This window comes from Equus przewalskii, chromosome 13 (genome assembly GCF_037783145.1).
Source record: "Equus przewalskii isolate Varuska chromosome 13, EquPr2, whole genome shotgun sequence".
NCBI lineage: Eukaryota > Metazoa > Chordata > Mammalia > Perissodactyla > Equidae > Equus > Equus przewalskii.
In genome coordinates, this window is record NC_091843.1 from 2,976,639 (window position 1) to 2,997,315 (window position 20,677).

The window sequence follows — 20,677 nt, forward strand, 5'->3', positions numbered from 1 at the left end:
TGTCATATCTATAATCCATCGTAATTTTGGAAAGGGAAACCATTAAGTTTATTCCTAATATAAGCTCATAAGGAGTGTGGAGTACAAACGTGAATAAAAAAAAAAGAAAGATGAAATCCACAAGCATCATCCTCTGACTCAAAAGTGGAGAGACATCTAAAGAAGACATATTTATCATTTCTAAAGAAAGTCAGAAATATTTTCTTCACTTAAAAAATTTTATAATGTTCACTTTGAAATAATTTCAAATGTACAAAAAGTTATAAAGTTGGTACAAAAAAAATTCCCACATACTCATCACCCAAATTGCCAAAGATCTTATGCGTAAAGTACAAATATCAAAATCAGGTAATTAACATTGATTCGAAAATTTTATCTGTTTGACAGATCTTAATCAAGTCTTGACAATTGCTGTCTGGTGCAGTTTATAATCTAAGATCACACATTATATTCACTTGTCATTACATTCAGTTCCCACGTCTCCTTGGTTTATTTAATATGAAAAAGTTTCTTAGTCTTTCTTTGTCTTTCACCGTCTTATCATTGGGGGACTAGCCAGTTATTTTGTAGAAACTCCTTTAATTGGGGATTGTCTGATATTTTCCCATGGTTAGAATTAAAATTAGGCACTTTTAGCAAGAGTACCACAGATGTGGAGTGACGTCTTTCTTAGTGCATTATATCAGGAGCCACATGATGTAGATTTGACCAAGTTCTGGTGGTGTTTCTTTGATCGTATGATTAAGGGTATTGTCTGCCAAATTTCCCCACCGTAAAGTTACTATCTTTCCCTTTGGGAAGATACCTTTGAGACTATATAAACATCCCATTTCTCATGATTCTTCTTCCCACTAACATTAGTATTCATTGATGATTCTTGCCTGAAACAGTTATTACTGTATTGTTTGCAAAATGGCAGTTTTCTATTTCCATCATTTTTTCTACATTTATTACTTAAGTTTCTACTGTAAGAAAGAGTTTCCTTTTCTCCCCATTTATTTATTTATTAGATTATTTATATCCCTAGGGACTCATGGATTTTAATTTTATTCCAGCAGGTATAACACATCATTATCTTCATTTATTTTCTTGCTCAAATTGTCCAAAATTTGGTCACTGGGAGCTCTGCCATGTTGCTCCTGTATCTTGTTGACATGTCTCCATCATTTCTGGAGAAATTCTTTGTTTTCTAGCACTATGAAACACTCTAAGTTTATATTGTGCTTTCCTTGCTCCAGCCCAGATATTAGTGATTTCTCCAAGGAGCCCTGGTTCTGTTTTATTGAGGGTGATATTTAAAAAGAAACATCAGAGCAGTAGTGTGCTCATTAGGTGGGATAGCATTGCTTTTAGGTCCTTTCAGTGCAGACAGCCAGGAAATACACATATGCGTATCAATTTCTATATCTATATAGATATAATGACATGTATAGATACATATGTGTATATATAGATACATGCATCGATATTAACAGCTATGAGTTCCTACTCTAATTCCAATGCAACCTGCAGGATTTAGTCTTTTTTTTAGCTTGCCCTACTGGGGGTCTCCCTTCTGCCTGCGTAATCTGGTGGATTTAGGCAGAGATCAGGCTCATCCTTTCTGTGGTTTCTTTGCTTCTGAAAATTCCACCCTAATTTCAGCTGCTCTGGTGACCTCAGGCTCTGTCATCTGAAACCTCAAGCCCGTTAGGCTTCAGCTTTCTGTCACACAAGATGTGCATGGCTGGAGAGTGCTTCAATTGAAAAAGTAGAAAACTCACAGACTTTTCTCTGTGTAGCTCTATCTGCCGAGTATTTTTTTTTTTTTTTTTTTTTTTTGCCAAGTCACCTGCAGTCTCCCCTGAACATTCCAAATTTAGCTGTCACCCAGGAATTTGGGCAGAGTTTATACTTCGAATTTGGTTCTCCCTCCTTCTATGGTTCTCTCACTGCAGGATTCGCCCATTTAAATTTCCACCTGCTTTTAGCACTAAACTCTGATCTCTGGTTCCCTAAGCGGACGGGCTGCAATTTCCACTCCATTCTCAGCCACAGGCTTTGGGTTTGCAGGTGCTGTCAGAACAGAAAGCTGCAACTTCATAATTATTACCCCGTCTAGTTCCGGGTTGGTTTGTTTGTTCTGAGGAGAAACTTTCTTCCAGTGTCTTTAATAGTTATGTTTTTATTTTGTGCCGCTTTTTCAATACTTATCTAAGAACAGGTTTTTGTGACCACTTCATGGAAGTTGTTCTCTCAGTGTATTTTTATTTGCATTTCTCCAATTATGAGTGAGGTTAAATATCTTTTTATATACAGAAGGACCATTTTACATCTTTCTGTGGGTGTGAATTGTCTGCTGATGACATCTTTCTACTTTTATATTTGGGATTTTAGTCCCATATTTAAGAATTATATATTGGGGACATTAGCCCTTTATCTGTGATATGTGTTGCAAATATTTTCTCCTGGTTTGTCAGTTGTCATCTGCTTTGTTTATGGTGATTTGTGCCATACAATGTACAAAATTTTTTAGATAGTCAAATTTATCAGTCTTTTTAAAACTGCCTCTGGATTTTGAGGCATAGTTTAAAAGGCCTTCCCTAAACCAGGGTTAAAGAGGATTTCACCCATGTTTTCCAGTAGTTTGGGCATGGTTTTGCTTTGTACATTTAGATCCCTGATCTATTTGCAGGATGGTCTTGTTTACGGTGTAAGGTATGAATCTAATTTTTCCTTTTCCCAAATGGCTAGCCAGCTCTCCCAAAACCTTTTGTTTAAATTTCATCTTTTGCCCCAGTGATTTGAAATACCATTTTTACCTTAAACCAAGTTTCTGTATGTACTTGAGTCTCTTTGTGGGCTTTCTATTCTATTCCACTGATCTATTTGCCTATTCTTCCACCAATACTATGTATTTGTATAGAGGCTTTGTAGTATATTTCAATATCTGGTAAGATTAGTTCCCTCCTGCTTTGAAATTTTTCTTTCATTTTTGGCCATTCTTTCATTAGTGTTTTTCCTTATAAACATCAGCGTTAACGTATCAAGTTCATAAAAAAGCTTTTTGATATTTTATTGATATTTCATTAAATGAATGTTAACTTAGGGGAAAATAAAATTTTTATGATGCTGAGTTATCCTATTCCACTTGTTCAAGTCAACTTTTGTGTTTTGTAAGAATATTTTAATATTTCCTTCCTATAGATTTGGAACATTCCTTGTTAATTTTGTTCCTAAGTATTTAATATTCTTTGGTGCTATTATAAATGGGGTTTTTCTCTACCATTATTTCCTTTAGCTGGAGATTGTGTGTATGAATATCATTGATTGTTTAATGTTGATTTTATATACTGCTACTTTACTGAATCATTTAGTAAAGTTATCTGTATCATTAACTCTAGGGTTTTCTGTATATACTACCACATGACCTAGAAGTAAAGATACTTTTGCTTTTTCATTTTTTCTTATGTTTCCAATTGATTTCACTTCTGTGATTGCATTGGCTAGTGCCTCTAGTGCAATGTTAAGTAGAAGAGAAAGTAGGCATCCTTTACCGGTTCCTGATAGGGATGAGCACTAGAAGCATTTAGTTTTTTCCCTTTAAGTAAGATGCCAGCTTTAAGAATGAGACAGATATGTTCAGAATAACACCAAAAGCAAAGCGGGTGGAGACAGGCATTGGGACAAGAGCCTGCCGAGACTGTGATTCCCTGATGACCAGACCAAAACGAGAAGGAGGAACAGGAGATTGTTCTAAGCCTGTGAAAGGACCCTCCATTAGAGCAGTGGAAAGTCTATGGGAGGTTTCCATGTGCCATGATGCTTTCCTCCTGCTCAGCCCAGAGATTTCTTGTCCCCCTCCTCCTCTACCCTTGGGACTGTCCTGGATATCTAGGCCAGGCCTGAGGACTGCTACATTCCTCAAGCCAGCTTAGGCACTGGAATTCCTGAGCAACCTATTTATCTCCAACCCTGTCATACCTGACTTCCCCCTTCACCCTGTTGACTGAGAGCTGTGGCCTTGGCTTAGTTACCAACACAATCTACACAGGATAGAGACAATAAAATTGGTATTGTTGTTTGTGCTGTCACTGAGATTTTGCTATAGGATTGTCTGAATTTGGTCAATTGATTCTGTCCAATATCATTTACATCCAAGGGCACTGATTTCTACACGTTCATTTCAGTAGTACCAGGTGAAGCAGAGAGGCATCATTCAATTTTATCCCACATCCTTCATAGCTAGGCTCAAATGAGTTTAGCAAAAATTTAAGGGCATTTAAATAGTGGTTATCTCTCCCTTTCTAACTTTCAAGTCTGAGCTTATTTCACTGCACTCTGCTGTTTCCAGAGTGGTGGGGAGCCATTGTGGGATGCAGAATTGGTTAAAAAAATAGTCAAATGGAGTTGTACTGTACCAAACACAGTGATAAGTGGTGAAGCCACAGAAGCAGAAAAACAGCAATTGTCAGTAACAGAATGTCTTCTAGAGAGATTGACAGAATAGACTCACAAGAAAACAGAATTTTAGCCAAAGAAAGGCAAGAAAACAAGCAATTTCTACACAAAAGAAGGCAGAGAAAGTAACAAGACCAGCCGATGGCTTGAACATTATTGAAAACAAGACCAAAACAACTGTTTAATGAAGCAAACGGCCTGGGGCCAGTGGTGCATTCAACAATGATGTGAGGAAGATCATCCTGCTGGCATAATATAGTTAAATGTTCAAAATAAACAAGGCATACAATTATAGCTATGTTTTCGTTTCTCCAAGAAGCTCACTTTTAGTGGAAGCTTTGAGACAAAGTTTCAGAATTAATTCTCTTCCTATCTCCTTTTTTCTTTATCCATAACTGGGTGCTGCTGTCTGGTCGCAGAGGATTATGGAGGATTATGAAGCACTCTGGAGCCAATGTGCCTCCCAGTAACTGCAGGCTGGAGGCCGTATGGAGAAGGTCTTCACGGCCACCATGGCCTTCCCCTTGGTGCTCTGGCAGGTGGGCAGGAAGGACACTCAGACGCTGCAGTACACCGGCATGAACGTGAGGAACTTGGCTTCATCGAAGGTGTCAGGAAGGCTCCTGGGGGCAGAAGCAGTAGAGGAGCTGACCAAGGCCAGGATGCCCGGGTAGCCCAGGACCCAACAGAAGGTGGTGGCCGAGCCCTCATTACACTCTGTGATGCTGAGTCCAGGCTCAGAGTGCGGGTCTGTGTCTGGAAAGTGGGGAGAGCTCACCAGACACGCCCCACAGGACATCACTTGGACCAGAGAGCAGGCGAGAATGACGGAGTTAGAAGCTCTGGGCCCCACGCAGAGCCTGACTCTACCCCCTGGTCCTGTGGCCTTGAAGGCCAGAACCACAGTGATGGTCTCTGACAAAGTGTTGGAAAGAGCTACTGTGAACACATCCCAAAGGTTGTTTGTGGGAGAAGCCAGGTCACTGTGGTAGGACGACCAGCGAAGAGCAAGGAGCGGAGGAAGCAGAGGGTCAGGGAGACGAGAATACCGCCGAGAGACGGCTTGTGGGCTTGGACGATGGGAGTGTCCCGATGCCTCACAAAGACCCCCAGAACCAGCACTGTGGGGAGAGAGAAGGGAAGAGCTGCACAGGCCAAGGCCGTTCCCAGGGTCCTTCTACGGCCAGGAGGGCGGTGGCCTTGGGGAGGCGGCGATCTCTCTCCCTGTTTGGGTACCGGTCCTCTGGGCACTTCTCACACGGGCCCAGGCCTGAAAGGGAAGGAGGGGCACAGCAGGGATGGGTTCAGACACAGTGTTCTGACTCCAGCTGGAATCCCAACCTGAACAACTAATACTTGCACAGCTGTAACACGTATCCTGATTTGGTCTTAAAATCACATTTGTATGTGTGTGAGGAAGATTGTCGCTGAGCTAAGATCTGTACTAGTATTCCTCTATTTTATGTGGGATGCTGCCACAGTGTGACTTGACGAGCTGTGCTAGGTCTGCGCCTGGGATCTGAGCCCCTGAACCCCGGGCCCTAGAAGTGGAGCTCAGGAACCCAACCACTATGTCACTGGGATGGCCCCTAAAATCACATTTTTTAATTCAAACGCTTGGCATGCCCGGCTGTTTCCCCAAGTCAGTGCTTCGTGTCTCCCTCCCCGGTGACCTGAACCACATCTCTCTCACCTTCGACGTGCAGAAGGAAGGCGATTTACAGGCGTGTGTGCTTGAATCATTTTCTGCTGTCAGACTCATCCTTTTAGATTAAAGAGATGTATTTCTTTTCATCTTTATTTACAGGAATGTAATTCAATCAATTTGATTATTTCGGATTTCTCTTCTTTAAACTTCTAGGTCTGTATGTAAAATTACAGAAATTACTTGGTTACAGGCCCTGTGCCAACCGTTGAGATAAACACTCTCACCTAAGCTTCATGAGCAATCTGAGGCAGGCCCTGAGTCCCACCCTGCAGGCAAGAAAGCTGAGGCTCAGGAATGGGTCCAGCTCTGCCAACAGCCTCCCGGTGCTGTTAGAAAAAATGCCCCAAGAACGACCATGCCCAAAGGGCCCAAAATGAACCAGATAGGTCTCACCTTGTACTTTCCTCTCCTTCCTCCTATTTCCACCCTCGGGGGTCTACTCTTAGTTCCTCAGACAGGCAGCGCTTCCTTCCTTCTGTCTGGAATGCTCCCCATCCCACCCCACCCTTCACCATAGTGACATGCACTCCCCATTCTCAGTGACACTTCCTCAAAGCAGGGTCCCTGAAGTGTTTCGCCAGGTGCCCTGGGCCAAGCCCGCAAGGCCTGCTGTCCTATTCTCTAACACTTAGCACAGTTTTTTAAAATTATCTACATTTTTCATTATGCCTGCGTCTACTCCACAGGAAGAATAAATTTCATGAAGGCAAGAATTATGTCTGTTTCTTACGCACCATATTTTCCCTAGCACTGAGCTCAGTGCCTGGTCCATAATAACCAATAATTAATATATATGTAATAAATGGATGAATTAATGAACTTCGTAATCAGAAATGGGTTTTACTTTCAATTTTGACATTTAATGTACAAGTAAACTCACATGAGTGATGTTTACTTGCTAAACTTCAGTTTCCTCGTCACAAAATGAGGATCCTAATATGTAATTCCTCAGCATGAAGAATAAATGTGAAGACACATATAGAAGATTCAGCAGAAGATCTGGCATATGTTAAATGCCAGTTCCTGGTGGCTACCATCCTTGTCACACTAATCATGCTCACGATCATTACCACTGTCACGAATGCTACCCCTCTGATTCACTGGTAGGTCTAGCTCCCATCCTGTCCTGCCTAAATTCCAACCTCAGTGCCTTTGCACGTATTCTGTTCCTCAGATCCCTTTTCATCTGAGATTAGTTATCCAAGCCTGTGTTTATCTGACCACATTGGCTCTCCCTGCCCTGAAGATCACAGTAATTAGGTACCACCCCTTCTTCCCTCTGTGCGCATATGAACAGACGGATACGTGCACCTCACTAGAGGCTCCTACCCCTCTGTCCTGGGCTGACTGTAGGAAGAGTCCACACTCACACATAAGTTTGGCCTCGTAGAAACAGAAGGATACCGGAAGTTGGTCTGCAGTGTACCGGGCTCCTGTGTTAGGTGCTGGACATTTTTTTCAGTTTTAGTAGCCTTGATACCACCTTCCATTCCCAGGTAGATAGTACCCCAAATTCTTTCCCTAATCCCACATCCAAACCTGCTCTCAGGTCTTCCATTTCATTTAGTCCCCCTGATTCTATAACAGCTGATAGGGAAAACTTCACCTGAGTTTTACAGGCTTTAAATTCAAGATATTGTTTAGCTGTTTTTAGTAGAATTTTTGTGTCTGCTACCTGCTTGGAATCTTTGCCTATTAGGACCTAGTGTAGGTTATGCGACAAGCATAAGACTTGATCATCATACAGATGGGGAAGAAGCCATCTCCGCGGCACATATCACGTTTCCCAAGCATATCTTTTTCCTCCACCGTCTTTCTCTGATACCACCCTCTCTCTGCTCCCAGCTCATCACTCTGCGCTTTTTCCTGGGCTTCTCCTGAGTTCTTCACGTCGAGTCCCCTCAGAGGGAGCTGTCCCCGAGGAGTCGTGGATGACTCTCAGCCCATTCTGTTTCTGCGACAGTGGAGGAAAAGAGAACAGTTTCTCTCCAGACCCTTACGTCTCGCCGGAAATCTCTCCCACTGGGCATGGGCCACAATCAAAGCAGCAGATGGGGCTCCACATAGCAAGCAGTTTTCCTAAATCCAGGACCCCAGCTTGGAGAACACTCAGAGATGGGCTTCTGAACAGTAACGGGAGAGGAGAGTTCATGGGGGGTTAACAGCAAAGGCAAAGTATAGAGGACAGCATTGGAGAATATCTACTTATATCTGTGTAGGTATGTGTAAAACAGGTATGAGACTACTTTTGATATATGTCTAGGGGACAGAGAAATTAGAAATGAAGCCAAATAAAGTCAGTGTTGATGTCAGTCGAGGGACTTAATGCAAGTTACCTGGATATGTTCCAGTTGTCAGGGGTTGGATGGGAGAGCCTCCAGGACTAACTATCGTCCCGGAAATGATTGCTCAGTTACAGCAAATGTATAGTTGAGTGATTTAGAAATTATTGAGCCTCAGTAGGCATTTTAGTGAATTATGAAAAGAAGTTACTTATTTATTGACCCATATAGACACAACCTCAGGAGGCCTGATCAGGTTGGTTTGGTTTGATTATATTAGGTGATGCCAAAGATCCAAATATTTTTAACGAGATCTACGTGAACAAGTTATTTTGTGTTTTAAAGCAAAAACTACCTCTTAAAGAGTTAAAAAGTTATTTTATTCATATAAGTATGTACATATTTAGTCTAAATGGACAGAGAATTATTTTTTGATTCATTGCATTGTTTTCTCATCATGGCCATTTACGTTTATGTTGATTCTGACCTTTTTACAAAAAACTATTGCCCACTTTATCAGTTCCTCGCAGATGGTGAACTCTGGACCCAGCAGTGCTCTGGGGATAGTCTCCCACGTTCACCAGCTCTTCAGTGTCACTGAGGTGTCTATAAACATAGTTCTTCGTGTCATATTTTGCCTCAGGGTTTTTTTCCTCATCTAGAAATACATGGTCACCCACACTGTTGCTGAAATTAATGTTCTTCAAAGAGCTGTGCAGCTAATTGCAAGGAGGATTCTCACTTAAACAGCTTTGTTCAAAAGCGGGAGGATCACAGCAACAATTGCTGGTGACTCGGGATCCGTGGCCTGAGACTGGCATCATCTGTGGAGGCCCAGGGGACTCTACAGACCAGGAGGTCCTTTGGATGACTCGGTGCTGCCATCGTATCGGCCTGTTTCACTGCTTTGAGGGCTGGGAAACAGTCCTCTGACGGCGCATATTAAGCAGGACTCAAACCAATTTTCACAGCTAATTTAACAAAATTAGAAAGCTCCTAAATCAGGAATATTATTCAAGAAAAATGAGATTCAGAGAAATTCCATGACTCACCTAATGAGCAATATATTTTTAGTATCATAATTAACAGAAAAATCAGTTTATCTCCCCCAACTAGTGTGTATCCCACCTACTAGAATTAAGTTCCACGAAGAACTGGATTTTTATTTTGTCTTGCTTTCCTACTGAATTCCAGTGTTGAAAACAGTGTCTGGCACAGAGAAGGTGATCAATACATGTTGATGAATGACTGACTCTGCTTTGCAATCCGCTACTATCACACCATTAGACCCTGCAGGTTAAGAAATTCACTGGAGCTAGTTTAAGCAAAACCTTGGTACCCTACTAGAAGCTTAGTGGAGTATCTGATGGTTAATTTTAAGTGTCAACTTGGTTAGGCCATGGTACCCAGATATTTGATCAAACACCAGTCTAGATGTCACTGTGAAGGTATTTTTATATGAGATTAACACTTAAATCAGTGAACTTTGAGTAAAGCAGATTGTCCTCCATAATATGAGTGGGCCTCATCCAATTGGTTGAAGGCTTTAAGAGAAAAACACTGAGGTCCCCCAAGGAAAGAAGAATTCTGCCTCCAGACTGCCTTGGATTAGTGTTGCAATATCAGCTCTTCCCTGGGTCTCCAGCCCACCAGCCTGCCCTGCAGAGTTCAAACTTGCCGGCCCCGACAATCGCAAGAGCTAATTCCTTAAAATCTATCCATCTATCTATTGACTAATAGAAACGGCAAACAATAGGATATATTGGAGTATATGAGGAAGCCATTTGGTGTAAACCTAATTCAGCCTGACTTTGTTTTTCCAAAAGGGCCTGATGTGACCATTGAGCATGCATTGTATATCTGCTTAAGCATTTGCTCTGTCCCAAAGACAAGAACAAATGGCCTTAAGACAAAGGTGTAACTTCCCCCACATTGGCCTTTCCTTAAGAATAAGCATCTTTGCCTAGGCTAGGAACTGATTGCTGTGCTCACCTCTGAGCAGTCTCATGACTACTGTAAAAGGGACATTACAATCATATGTCAAACATCCTCTGTGAGGGTATATAACCACTCTGTACACCACACTTCTTTGGTGCCCTTCCTTCCTTGGAGAAGGAAGGCCCCAGGCCATGGTCCTCACATTTTAGCTCAGAATAAACTCACCCAAATTTTCATTTATAGATTGGTTATGGATTATTTTTGTCGACAAGAGTATCTTACAGATTCAAAAGTGTCGACGAAAATAATCCATGTCCCATCTATAAATGAAAATTTGGGTGAGTTTATTCTGAGCTTAAATCTGAGGATTATAACCCGGGAGAGTCTTTCCACAAAGGAACAGAGCACTCCAAAGAGGTGGGGGGGTATACAGGGTCGTTATATACCCTCAAAGAGGATGTTTCACATATGATTGGAATGTCCCTTTTACAATAGTCGCGAGACTACTCTGTCGGCACAGCGATTGATGGAAATAGCAGGTAGGTCTTCTGTCTCAGTGAACACAGCAGGGTGGCAGTCTCTTGTCTCCAGCTGGGTGGTCACAGGTGAGCTGGGAGGTGAGTGCAGCAATCAGTTCCTAGCCTAAGGAAAAATGCTAATGTCGGGGGGGAAGTTGCATCTTTATCTCAAGGGCCTTTGTTCTGGCCATAGGAAATGTCTAAGCAGATATGCAATGCGTGCTCAATAGCCAGTCAGGCCCTTTTGGAGGAAAAAAAGAAGTCAGGCCGAATTAGGTTTATACTAAATGGCTTCCTCATATACTCCAATATATCCTATTGCTTGCCATTTTTATTTGTCAAAAGTAAGTAGACTCAGGAAGAAACCAGATCCAAGTCCCCAAATACCAATAGGATCTATACAAATCTGTATTTTCCTATCCCACTGCAGACTGGCTTTCCTAGTTCACTAGACTATATGTGGGATTATTGATGTAAACAGTCAGATGACTAGAGTCTCTTAATCCTGATTTGGAATTACTGTGAGAAGAACTTCTGTTCACCCAGGTTGGGTAATAGCCTTTCCCTGCCCCCAAGTTATATGGCCGAAAGTGGAGTTCCTGAAGTCTGGGTAGGATGAGGGTCTTCTCCCAGCTCAGGGCCACCTGCCATCTGTCAGTGGGAGAGCTCTGTGAGGGCTTCCTCCAACCGTGAGACGTCCTCACCCTCTCAGCAGGGATGCAACAGAAACCCCCCTTGTCTTGCTTCCTATGGCAGTTACAAGGTCCTGCTGAACCAGACAGTAAGAAAAAAGGCTTTATACTGTGCGTTAAATTCTGAGTGCTGACTAGTTTTGAGAGAGAAATCCTGCAGCTTTTGCAAAGTAAAGCTATCTCCCATTTTGATAACCACTTCAAAGTGAATCAGCTGCAGCTTAATTTACATTGAATGTCTTTCTTCCCTTCTGTAGGTCCCCTGTGGTCTGAGGATGAAGCACTTCTACTCACTATAAAAAGCAACGAAATTTCTTAAAGCAACATAGTTCCTGAGATACCAGACAGGAAGTAGGAAAGCTGCGGCTGTGGCTGAGCAGGATAAAATTAGAAGAAAATTCTGAAGCCTTTAAAATGAAACAAACAAGCAAAAAACGTGCTGCTGTAGCCATCAGCCCAAGGATTCTGGTGTCTGGGGACCCAATTTGAGAGGAAATCTTACCTTCCAGTGATGGGAGATAAGATGCTAGGCCTCTTCCATCCTGTTCTGATCCCCGTCATATCTGATTGGGAACATATCATGCAGAGCCCAGGCCATAGCACACTGGGCATTGAAGGTGATGTCACTCTGGGCAGACATGCTCACTTGAACATACTTCAGGGGGAGTGTGTCTGAGGAAGCATTTGGCGAGCCTTTTTGTTGCTCTAGTGTTGCAGGCACATCTGGGCACTGAAAGGCTGAATGCCAGAAACTCGTAAGAAAAATATTCTCTTGGCATTTAGAAGGATTGACTCTCCTGAGGAATGTCCCAAATCCAGGAATATCACCTATCTGGTGAGAGAATACCAGAGACCCATCAAAACAGTGACTTTCCAATGGTTGGGCTTCATGGTAACATCCCACTGAGGCGAGATGACACACACTTTTGTTACTATTGGAGAAGTGGGCTGTGAATATCTCATGATCTTCAGGGATCTGTATCTCCGTGAAAGACAGTCACTGTAGTTGATCACTCTATGAACTTAATCCTGAGATTATCAAAGGCCTCCTTCTATCTCTCACTGATAGGGATCTTCTCTAAAAAAGCTGCACAGACCCTATTATAGGCCATTTCTTCTCTCAGATCTGAGAGAAGCCTTTCATTCCCCATGTCATCTGAGGCAGCAAGGCCCACCCCAGTCCAGCATGGCCTTAGGCAGAGAGGAGTCCTTGGGGGCCATCTGATAACGGAATGGATACAAAATTTTGTCACTCAGAATGGGATCATAGGGTCCATAGATGATCTGAATTGGGGGGAAGGGGGAAATGGGCCATTGGGGTTTTTTAGTAGCAGAAATTGGTTATAATAAAGTAAAACTTATCCCTTCCTGGCTCTTATAAAATTTTGTACGTGTTATGGAATTTATTATAAATTAGTTGCTGCAAGATTCAGCAGTGGAGAGGATTCAGGTTACCCCTGAAAGACTCAATCTATTCCACGTCCTCTTGGAATTCAAGAACTGAAATGTGGAACTCCATCCTCTTACATCTAGTCATGTGGAAGTGGTCCAGGTTGGTTTGATATATTATTGGTCTCCTCCCCATCTTATATTTTTCCTTTCCCCTATACCATCTCCAAATAATTCCTCAAAATACAAGACCCCTAGTTATAGCCAGCCTTGCCTGGACAATTTAATGGGGAATGTGTCGATCCCACTTCACCTTTCACATGATAGAGGCTCTAAGAAAAGTACAGAAGACAATGAGCTGCCATCACCTGTGGGAACGTGTAAAGCTCAAGAAGTGGCCCCATCTGGACAGACAGGAAAGAGGTGGCCTCTCTAATGACAGCCTGCCTGTCATTGAAGAGTTGGCCTGCTGCCTCTGGCCCCTGTAATTAGGGATGGCGGGATTTCCACCAGCCAGCCACCTCTGGGAACTCTCCAAGGTCCTGCTATCACTGTCGTAGGTACTGTAGATACGGAATCCCAGAGAGATATTGGGCAAAAGATCAGGGTCGCTGTTAACCTCCTCCACAGCAAATTCTAGAACCAGAGCCTGCTGGTACTGTTTGTGGAGCCACCTGCAGAGAAGGAGCAGAGTTTTCTGTCTGTACAAGACTTCCAAGAATTCGTTACTTTTGGAAAGGTCAGTCTTAGAGACTACAGCTCAGGTGTTCACAGAGTGTGAGCATGGGCGACAGTTGTCTCCCCAATGTCCTTGTGCACATTTGGATCTCATTAATGTTCTTGAAAATACAGGCTGACTTTCTTCTGTCCCTGGGAACCCAATGAAAAGTCAGACTTCCTAGGACCTAGGTCAGGTAATCGATTACTTCCTTGAACATAGAAGTGATGAGTTAGGATGTAAATTAGGATGATTGAAACAGTGATTTTTAAATTTTTCAGTTCTAATAGATATTTTTCCACTAATAAGCTTAGATAAGAATCACTTTTGTGCAGTCACCATATATTATGAACTTCTTAAGAGGGATTCTTTGAACCAATGTTGTTGGATATGGAGGGGAGAGAGTGACAAAAGGAATAGAATAATGATGAGGTTAAGATTTGGGAATTGGCCTGCTACAGTATGAATCCCAGCTCCACCACATACTAGCTATATGAGACTAAACTCTCTGTATATCATTTGCTCATCTTTAGCATGAGGATGATAATAATAATCCACCTTATGTGGCTGTTTTGAGGGTTGAATGAGTTCATCCACATATCACATATCACCTCCCAACACGTAGTAAGTGTTCAATAGGTACTAACCACTATTGCTACCCCTGTTACTTATCTCTTAATATTCTCATGCCATGAGGGCTTTTGGCTTAAAATGGAAAATTCAGTCTATCCTAGGAATGCAATTTGATGTTTTGATATAATGGAGATATGATTATAATCCATGATCTATCTGCCTTTGGATCTTGACTTTCCCAGCCCCTCTCCTCCCTTCCTCCCTGCTCTTCTCTCTCTCTCTCTCTCTCTTTCTCACACACACACACACACACACACACACACACACACACAGAGCAAGAGAACAGCCAAGATATCTTGGCATCTTCTTGATTCTTATTTGTGAGCCAAATTCTCAGTCAGGCCTCTGATCCTAGATATTTAATTCTTGAGCACAAAATGATGGTTTTGGATAAATGAATTAAGAGATTTCTCAAAGTTTTTACTTTATAAGTGTTACTATGGAAAACAGCCTCACACATGGCTATCATTTTCTACTTCAACAAATAGGATATGAGGGAAAAGTATGTGTGCAGTAAAGATGTTCAGAATTTAGAGTTTGGGGTAAAGTCTGATCCTACAGAGACAACATGACTCTGGTCATTAAGGGAAAAAGGACTGTGGCAAACTAGGATGGGGCGGGTGGCTTGGGCCTCAGAGGGAATCTCTTTATCTCTTTAATTCACAAATATGCCATAGACCGACCATGGTACGCAGATGTGGTGAGGGCACCAGAACACTCAAAGGGAGGAGAAAGGGGAAAGGGCCTTTATATGCAGTTCATGTAATTAGACTGTGGGAGTTTAACAGGCTGTTTGGTGGGGAAGGAAAAGAAAGGAAGGGAAGAGAAGGAGAGAGAAGGGAAATGGAGGGGAAGAGAGGGGGAGAGGAAGGGAGGGGAAGGGGGGAAGGGCTGGGAGGAGAGGAGATTTTACATGTTTTCATATGAATATTGGCCATTGAAATTCCCTCTTTTGTGAACTGCCCTGTTTATTTCATTTGATGGTTTATCTTTTTTTCATCATTTTCTTTTTAACTTGAAAGAATGATCCTTATTTTCTAGGTAGTAGTGCTTTTTCAGTTATATGTATTGCAAATATCCTTAAATTTTTGACTCGACTTTTCACTTTAAGTGGAAAGAAATATTTCACGAACAGAAGTTTTTAATTTTAATGTAGATGACTTGTTACTCTTTTCTGTCTAGTACTTTTTGTAGTCTACACGTTAGACATTGAAATCTTCAATCCGCCTGGCTTGTGTATATGAGGTGGAGATACACCTTTATTTCTCTCTATCCAGATAACTAATTTTTCAACTCCATTTATAAAAGAGTCCTTCCTTTACCTACAGATTTCGTGTTACCTCTGTGATAGATCCAAGTGTGATAAATGTGTGAGTCTGTTTCTGAACTCTATTCTGTTCCCTTGGTCACTCCATCTACACTTTCAGTGAAACCATGAGTCTCAGTTATTCTAGCTTTATAATGTCATGATGTATATCTGGTAGAGAAATCCTCCACCCTCTACTTGTTCATTGGCATGATGTCTATTCTTGTTCTTTCCTCTTCTGTGTGAATTTTAGGACTATCACTGAATCTAGAGAATAATTTGAAATATAAGAATTTGATTGAAATTGAAATCTTTGGATAATGATTCTTCCTATCCATGGGACTGCTCATATTTTAAAGTTTCCTTTAATATTCTCCTATACACTTTATGATTTCTGCACATGAATCTTATATAACTTTTAAAAGTTTACTTTTAAATTTTTTAGTTTGTGTTGCCATTTAATTAATACATTAAAAAAATACACGTTTACTTGTTTGTTGCCAATGTCTAGAAATGTGATTGAGGACTGGTCATTCTTCTATTTTGCGTAATGACAAACTAGTTCCTTTGAACCCACTGAAGAAAACTAAAAATGCTGGATGAAATAGTTTTAAAAATTTTTTGAAGCAACAAAGGTCTAGTAAGACAGTGGTCATTTCCCGGGGATGAGGGAAATCCAGAAGAGATAGAAAACTGAACAATCAGCCTTTCTTGATACTTAATAGGCAACTGAGAGATTGAGATTTCTTTCCAAATCCCCTGGAGCTGTAAAGAGCCTGGTAAACCACACCTTCAATGTGGCCTGGAAACCTGCTGATCTGCACCTGAAGAATAAGGGTAAAAAAGTATGAAAGCAGGCCTCACAATAAAGGCAGCCAAACATGGAACCAACTTGGTGACCCAGAAAATCTCAAATCCTGAAACTGGATAGAATTGATCCAGTACGGCTAGTGCTGTATCTTCTTGGGAAAAGCAAGTTAAAATCCACTCTTGAGGAAGATAAGGTTATCCTAGTCTGAAATTATTTCTACAAATAATTTGTTAAATATAATGTCAAACACGTGATCGACTATATCAAGACACTTTAGGAAATAAGATACCATAAGCACAAAACTGCCAAAACAGCAGGTAACAGAAACAGTCCCAGATATTAGAACTACCAGACAGAGACTATGTAACAACCACATCCTCTCCAACACTTTCTACTTCTTGTCTTGTTAATTACCACCATTCTGATGGGCATAAGGTGATATCTCATGGTAGTTTTGATTTGCATTTCCATAATAATTAGTGATCTTGAACATCTCTTCATGTGCCTGTTGGCTGTCGGTATCTCTTCTTTGTAAAAATGTCTGTTCAGATCTTTTGCCCATTTTTTAATTGGGTTGTTAGTTTTTTTGTTGCTGAGATGTATGAATTCTTTATGTATTTTGGATATTAACCCATTAACAGATATATGGTTTACAGATATCTTCTCTAAATTTCCAGGGTGTCTTTTCCTTTTGTTGATGGTTTCCTTTGCTGTGCAGAAGTTTTTTAGTTTTATGTAGTCCCATTTGTTTATTTTTCTATTGTTTCACTTGCCTGGTCAGACATGTTATTTGAAAATATGCTGCTAAGACCAATGTTGAAGAGCATACTGCCTATGATTTCTTCTATAAGTTTTATGGTTTCGGGTCTTACATTCAAGTCTTTAATCCATTTTGAGTTAATTTTTGTGTATGGCATAAGATAATGGTCTCCTTTCATTCTTTTGCATGTGGCTGTCCAGTTTCCCCAAGATCTTTTATTGAAGAGACTTTCCTTTCTCCACTGTATCTTCGTGGCACCGTTGTCGAAAATTAGCTGTCCATAGATGTGTGCACTGGGCTCTTGATTCTGTTCCATTGATCTGTGTGTCTGTTTTTGTGCCAGTAACATACTGTTTGGTTACTGTGGCTTGGTAGTATATTCTGAAATCAGGAAGTGTGATACCTCCAGCTTTGTTCTTTTTTTCTCAGGATTCCTTTGGCTATTTGGGGTCTTTTGTTGTTCCATATAAATTTTGTGATTCTTTGTCCTATTTCTGTGAAAAACTGTCATTGGAACTTTGATAGGGATTGCATTAAATATGTAGATTGCTTTGGGAAGTATAGGCATTTTAACTATGTTAATTCTTCCAGTCCAAGAACATGGAATATCTTTCCATTTCTTTGTGTCTTCTTCAATTTCTTTCAACAATGTTTTATAGTTTTCAGTGTACAGGTCTTTCACCTCTTTGGTTAAATTTATTCCTAGCTATTTTACTCTTTTTGTTACAATTGTAAGTGGGATTGTATTCTTAATTTCTCTTTCTGCTACTTCATTATTAGTGTATAGAAACACAACTGCTTTTGTATGTTGATTTTGTATGCTGCAATTTTCTCATATTCATTTATTATTTTTAAAAGTTTTTTGGGGGATTCTTTAGGGTTTTCTATATATAAAATCATGTCATCTGCAAATAATGAAAGTTTCACTTCTTCCTTTCCAACCTGGAACCCTTTTATTTCTTTTTCTTGCCTGATTGCTCTGGCTAGGACTTCCAATGCTACGTTAAAGAAAATGGTGACAGTGGGCATCTTTCTCTGGTTCCTGTTCTTAGAGGGACAGATTTCAGTTCTTCTCCATTGAGTATGGTGTTAGCTGTGGGTTTGTCATATATGGGCTTTATCTTGTTGAGGTACTTTCATTCTATACTCATTTTATTCAGAGTTTTATCACAAATCAATGCTATATCTTGTCAAATGCTTTCTCTGCATCTGTTGAGATGATCATGTGATTTTTATTCTTCATTTTGTTAATGTGGTATATCACGTTGATTGATTTGTGGATGTTGAACCATCCCTGTATCCCTGGAATAAGTCCGACTGATCATGGTGTATGATCTTTTTAATGTATTGTTGTATTCGATTTGCTAGTATTTTGTTACGGATTTTTGCATCAATGTTCATTAGTCATACTGGCCTGTAATTTTCTTTTCTTGTGTTGTCATTGTCTGGTTTTGGTATCAGGGTAATGTTGGTTTCAAAGAATGAGTTAGGAAGCTTCCCCTACTCTTCAATTTTTTGGAAGAGTCTGAGAAGAATAGGTATTAAGTCTTCTTTGAATTCCTTGTAGAATTCACCAGGGAAGCCGACTGTTCCTGGTCTTTTATTTTGGGGGAGGTTTATGATTACTGTTTCAATCTTCTTACTGGTGATTGGTCTATTCAAATTCTCTATTTCTTCTTGATTCAGTTTTGGAAGGTTGTATGAGTCTAAGAATTTATCCATTTCTTCTAGATTATCCAATTTGTTGGCATATAGCTTTTTGTAGTATTCTCTTATAATCTTTTGTATTTCTGAGGTGTCCATTGTAATTTCTCCTCTTTCATTTCTGATTTTATTTATTTGAGACTTCTCTCTTTTTTTCTTGGTGAGTCTAGCTAACGGTATGTCAATTTTGTTTATCTTTTCAAAGAACCAGCTCTTCATTTCATTGATTTTTTTCTTTTGTCTTTTTTTTTTTTTTTTTTAGTCTCTATTTCATTTATTTCTGCTCTGATTATTTTTTCCTTCCTCCTACTGATTTTGGGCTTTGTTTTTTCTTCTTTTTCCAGTTGCTTTAGGTGCACTGTTAGATTGTTTATTTGAGATTTTTCTTGTTAGTTGAGGTAGGCCTGTATTGCTATAAATTTCCCTCTTAGAACCACTTTTGTGATATCCCATTAATTTCGGCATGTCATAGTTTCATTCTCATTTGTCTCCAGGTCATTTTTTATTTCTCCTCTGATTTCTTCATTGACCCAATTGTTGTTCAGTAGCATTTTGTTTTATCTCCACACATTTGTGGCTTCTCAATTTTCTTCCTATAGTTGACTTCTAGTTTCACACTGTTGTACTCAGAAAAGATGCTTGATATTATTCCAGTCTTCTTAAATTTATTGAGACTTGTTTTGTGGCCTAATATGTGATCTATCCTGGAGAATGTTCCATGTTCATTCAAAAAGAATGTGTATTCTGCAGTTTTTGGATGGAATGTTCTGTATATATCTACTAAGTCCACCTGGTCTAATGTGTTATTTAAGGCCAACGTTTCCTTATTGATCTTCTGTTTGGATGATCTATCCATTGGTGTAAGTGGAATGTTAAAGTCCCCTACTGTTATTCTGTTGCTGTCTATTTCTCCTTTTATGTCCATTAATAATTGCTTTCTATATTTAGGTGCTCCTTTGTTGGGTGCATAGATATTTACAAGTGTTATATCCTCTTTTTGGATTGTTCCCTTTATCATTATGCAGTGCCCTTCTTTGTCTCTTGTTACAGTTTTTAAGTCTATTTTGTCTGATAGAAGTATTGCTACCTCAGTTTTCTTTTCATTGCCATTTGTGTGGAGTATCTTTTTCCATCCCTTCACTTTCAGTTTGTGAATGTCTTTAGGCCTGAAGTGTGTCTCTTGTATGCAGCATATATATATATACGAGTCTTGCTTTTTTTGTTTGAGTGTTGTTTTTTTGTTTTGGTTTGGTTTGGGTTTTGTGTTTTTGTTTTTGTTTTTGCTTTTGTTTTTGTTTTCGCTGAGGAAGATTCTCCCTGAGCTAACATCTGTTGCCAATCTTCTTCTTTTTTGCTTGAGAAAGATTCACTCTGAGCTAACATCTGTGCCAATCTTCCTCTATTTTGTATGTGGATCACTGTCACAGCATGGCCACTGATGAGTGGTGTAGGTCCACGCCTGGGAACCTAACCCAGGCCACCAAAGTGGAGTGTGTCAAGCTTTACCACTAGGCCATGAGGCTGGCCCCTAGGGTCTTGGCTTTTTTTGGTTTTTTGTTGTTGTTGTTTGTTTGTTGGTGAGGGAGATTGGCCCTGAGCTGACATCTGTAGCAATGAAGCAGAACATATGATTTTAACCACTATGCTGATGGATCAACCCTGGGTCTTGTATTTCTCGTCCAATCGGCCACACTGTGCCTTTTGAGTGGAGCATTTAGCCCATTGACATTTAAAGTAGCTATTGATAAGAATGTATTTATTGCCATTTTGTTACTTTT

General features: G+C 40.4%; 1 long non-coding RNA gene across 1 annotated transcript; it reads right to left on the reverse strand.

The window, feature by feature from the left end:
- Positions 1 to 209: 209 nt before the first annotated feature.
- On the reverse strand, positions 210 to 12,418 carry LOC139075239 (uncharacterized). Its single transcript, XR_011525407.1, has 3 exons — positions 12,081 to 12,418; positions 6,134 to 6,303; positions 210 to 5,063 (listed from the first exon to the last, which is right to left on the reverse strand). It is a non-coding gene; the product is annotated as an uncharacterized lncRNA (long non-coding RNA).
- Positions 12,419 to 20,677: the final 8,259 nt, after the last annotated feature.